At 42.9% G+C, this 4778-nt stretch overlaps 1 long non-coding RNA gene across 1 annotated transcript in view; it reads left to right on the forward strand.

Annotated features, from left to right (window-relative positions):
- LOC108449114 overlaps positions 1-4778 on the forward strand; it is an 8261-nt gene that overhangs the window by 198 nt on the left and 3285 nt on the right. The window contains exon 2 of the long non-coding RNA XR_001865233.1: positions 131-141. This is a non-coding gene — a long non-coding RNA (uncharacterized LOC108449114). The remainder of the gene's footprint in view (positions 1-130; positions 142-4778) is intronic.

Consider the following 4778-nt stretch of genomic DNA (forward strand, 5'->3'; position numbering starts at 1 on the left):
TTGTTCCTGTAGCTACTTGGAGCCCTGCCGAAGGAATGTCCTTAGGAGCCCGCAGAGAAACAAAAGAAGGATTCTGCCTTGCGCTGTCTAAGTTTTCCTGGTGAGAACAAAAGAGAAAAGGCAAGAGCAGCTTCTGCCTGAGTGCCCCAGCTTTTTAAAGAGACCCTGGGTCAACCCCCTCCATGACCCCAGGTAAAATGCCTCAGTTCTGCTTCTGGCCCCTGGGTATTGAAGAGGCAGTTACAACTTTTTGGCATATGACATAGCACAGATATGGAATACAATACACATTTTGGGGTTACCCAGGACAATGACTTTTAAAAGTCCCTTCCAACCCAAACTATTCTATGATTCTATGATTCTAAATTTACCTCTTCACAAGTCACTAGAAGTCCATCATTTACTTACTAGTAGGGAGGCTGCTATTTCTGGAGGCTGCTATTTCTGCTATTCACTTATTAGTGGGTGAGAAGGATCTATTAACTCCTATAGCCACTGATAATAAAATCCAACAGTGTTATGCTCAGCTATGGAATATCAGAAGCCCTGATGGACAGGATATTGTTGCACCTATGCTGTATCACTGGCTGCGTGCAGTGGTTTTAACAGCACATGCAGATCCTGCTGAGTTAGTGTTATCCCTTGGGACCTGGTGTGCAATGGAGGAAGATATTGGTTTGTTGGGGCAGATCGGGGTGGCCCATGCAGACCTGCTGTGGGATCCGGCTTGCAGCCCATGCTGGAGCAGCGCTCGGCGCCCGCCTTCACTTCCCCGTCATCCATGCGGCCGCTGCCTGCACCGGCCAGCCAGGGGCAGGGGCGCCCCCCAACACGACCCATGGCTCCTCAGGTGGATCAAGTCTCCTTTGTTCGGACTGGCGCCAGGCCGAAAGACAACTTCACTACAAAACTTTTACCATGCTGTCCTGGAGAACTACAACAACATGGCAGCGCTCTTGTCACTTCCATAAAAAATGCCCACGTACTTCCACAAACAATGCCCACGTACTTCCGCCAGCACCATCTCGCAACCAAAGAGAGGCTCATCCTCCAGCTTCAGCACCACCTGTGGCTGCTTCTGTTATTGCACCCTCAAATACTTATAATACACAGACACAGATACAGCCTCCCTCCCAACAACACATTCCATTTCACAGAGAGGGGGGAGTGTGCCGATTTGGCCAAATTTAGAAATATATCCTCTGAGAGAAGGCAGGTCACCACCCCTCCCCCACCAGGTTCGGGGAAAATAAATTTTCCTCAAAGGAAAGTGAAAGAGATAAAAAACAAACACACAGGAAAAGGAAAATAATGCTAAATAATAAAAATCTCGCTGTGGAGAAAAACCTGGGAAAGTGTTAGAGTCCTCCCTTTGGTCTCCTCAGAGCTGGGGCTTGGCCCAGGGCCAGGCCCTCTGTGCCCGGTGGAAAGTCCTCCTGATGTGCTCGGAGGTTGAAGCAGTCCAGTAGAAAAGGGAGAAAATCTGAAATTCCAGGGAAGGGAAAAAAGTTCAACTCTCAGTCTGTCTCTGGAGAAAAAGAAACTGAACAACTGGCCAAAAACTGACCCGGGAGCAGCAAGCCAGGTGCTTCCTCGCTCCCCTGCCGCAGCTGGGAAAAAAAAAAGTCGCTATCTCTGTGTGACCTTGAACAAGCTGCAAACTGCTTTGAAAAAGTTTTGCTCAGTTTTTCCTTCCCCCTCTCAGGCTCAGTTTAGAGGCATAGAAAGGCACAAGAATTAATTTCTGGGCATAGGGCAGCCATATGGGATACACATCATAAAGTCACCCCAAGACAGGGAGATGGACCAGAAGGAAACAGCTGCTGGAATAATAAAAGCAGAAGAATGGACAATGACTGCTATGCTTCTGATGAAGAAGAAAACCCGTCTCTCCTTCAATCAATACACCCTCTGAGGGAAAGTAAAAGATACAGCTGCAAACCAAGATCAACACCTTGCAATATCTGAAACAACTTTTGGGAGAAATAAACTGGGTCAGATCCACTTTAGGGATCACCAATTATGAACTTGCTCCAGTTTTTGACCTACTCAGAGGGGACTGTGACATTACTTCTCCGAGATCCCTAACATCTTGTCATGGGTTAGCAAGCATAGTCCCGGAAGGGATGTCCTTGCTAAGGGGTGCTTACAGTTTCCTCTGGGAACTGATAGAACCTATCAGCTGGCCAGTTTGGATATGGACAATTCTCTAAGCCACTTAAAGTTGTGATCACCTCTGTGATCCACATTTAAGAATAGGCAAACTCCCCCTCCAAGCTCTCTCTCGTTTCCGGCGCTGGGACAGGTGGCTGCAGGGTCCGAGCAGGGCCCAGTGGGCCCAGCCCAGGCCCTGCTTGGGGCTGCAAAAATGTATTTTACACTACTGAGAAGCAGTAAGTTTTCAAAGTTGTAAATCTGCTCTCCAGACTGTATGTTAAACTAAATAAAATCAGTTTTTAATTTTTTTTTATACTTTAGCTTTATGTTTTGTCTATCATCCAGCAAGTAATGAGTCCTTATGAAATTAGAAAAGCAATCCTCCTCTGGCTTGGGTAAATAGAAAGATTGGCTTGTCCTTAAATGATTGATTACTTCTAAATTACTGTGAAAGCTCTTTTTAAATAGGTCAATGTAAGTGACAAAGTAAGCAAAGCTACTCCTTTTCCCCTCTCTGTTGGAGGTATCTTTAACATTTTCAGCATACACTCATGGTGTGGAACTTAGGATAACACACCTCTAACACACTGCCTAAATGATACGCTGTTGTTGTGAATGCAATAGAAATAATACATGTAGTGAAATTTGATGAGTTTCCCAGTTTTTCATTTAGATACAGTATCTGAGGGGTTGTACCTTCTGTGAAGCTCAGAAGCTGAAGTGTTTCCTGCTTTAAAAAGTGAGGTTTTGTTGCTGTTGGGTTATTTGATTCAGATTTTTTGTTTGTTTTGGTTTGGCTTTAAAGAAGAAATTGGATGACAATTATAGCATCTCTGATTCAGAGACAAGGGAGAAAAATACAATATTTTAACAGTTACTTTGTGGTTTTTTGGGTTTTTTTTACCTGCTTTTTGAAAATTTCTGCAGCTAAAATGGGAGAGATGAACCAATTTTGACAGGGAATTCTGTAAATGTTCATGATGAGACTGAGTTTTGTTTTAGTGCATTGTGAACTACTAAACTTGGACAGTACAGTTTAATGATAAACATTCAAGCTGCTCAGCTAAAAAGTCTGCTAAGAATACTCGTAGACTGAGTTAGCTCCATGTTGGAAAGGCAGAATTTGATATAACCCTAGGAATTAGTCACTGGAAGGCAGCATCAGCAGAAGATGTAAAGCATACCGAGGGCTCAGGTAAAGGTTTTGCATTTTAAAACTCATCATTGCTCCTCCTTACAGTTTATCATAGAATAATAAGTAGTCCTGCTGCAAGGTCCTAGCTCTGCAGAACAGCCTATCTAGTGACTTAATTTATGACACCAGCATTTAATAGAAGAGTCAAGCATGTCAATTGATACAATCTAAAGTTTCTGAATAATTTGACTATGTACTGTTGACATTTTGTGGCTGGGCTGTGCTGCCATGAAGGCTGTTGACCATGACAGGTCAAGACTTTGCAATAATTTATATGCCTTTAAAAAGAGAGTATTTTGATTGGGGTTTACAAAAATCAGAAGATTTACAAATTGCATTGTTAAACTACTCAGGTGCCTGTTCTATTCACTTTCGAAGTTACAAGCTGTTGCAAGCAAAATTAAGCTTCAGGGAAAAACCTATTTTAAATGAAGTGCCTTTAGAAGCTGTCACAGTGTTTACTGATGGTTCAGGCAAGACCCACAAATCAGGAATAATGTAGCAAAACCAAACAACCAAAAGATGGGAATCAGCTATTCAAACAGTGGAAGGTTCTCCTCAAGTGGTAGAGCTAGCAGCTGTGGTCAGAGCATTTCAGCTCTTTCCAGAACCTTTTAATCTGATTACAGATTCTGCATACACTGCAAAGAAATTGGCTGATTTTCTAATGGATTGGGGAGTGCGGCACACTTTTGGTGTTCCTTACTCTCCCACAAGTCAAGCCATTGTTGAAAGAACACATCACTCTTTAAAACGTATTTCAGATCAACAAAAAGGGGGGTTAGCACAGGCAACACCACAGATGAGGTTGAGCAAAGCTCTTTATATCTTTAATTTTTTAAACAGCTCTTTTGTAGAGCCTGATCCACCAATTTTCAGACATTTCTCTAACAGTAGAAGAGCAAAGTTAAAAGAAAATTCTCCAGTGTTAATTAGAAACCCAGAAACAGGGCAGATTGAAGGTCCATTTCCTTTAATAACATGGGGCAAAGGGTTTGCTTGTGTTTCCACAGGCGGTCAACTCAGATAGCTTCCAGCGAAGAACGTGAAACCTTATCAAACGCGAAGAAACACTGACAACCCCACAAGTAAAGAAGCAGGCACACAGATGTGAACTGAACAGAGATCGCAACCTCTGCCTGATGTCTTGCATTCTATCTACAGAAGACTGTGAACTTTGGGTGTGGGAATCAGTAGTATTGTAGAATTTTTTGTTAGATGATAGTATAAGAAGAATATGGAACTTAATCGAAAATTATGCTTATGCTTTTTTGCTTTGCTTCCTTTTGGCTATGCAGATTTACCAGTTAACCAACCTAAAGCTAATGTTTGGGTGACTTTAGCTAATGCATCAGGTTTAGATACTATATGTTTGTCCAACACGACCCCTGAGAAACCATTTTCCACCTGCTTGGTTGGTGTGCCA

This window comes from Corvus brachyrhynchos, unplaced genomic scaffold (assembly GCF_000691975.1).
Source record: "Corvus brachyrhynchos isolate BGI_N302 unplaced genomic scaffold, ASM69197v1 scaffold339, whole genome shotgun sequence".
Taxonomy (NCBI): domain Eukaryota; kingdom Metazoa; phylum Chordata; class Aves; order Passeriformes; family Corvidae; genus Corvus; species Corvus brachyrhynchos.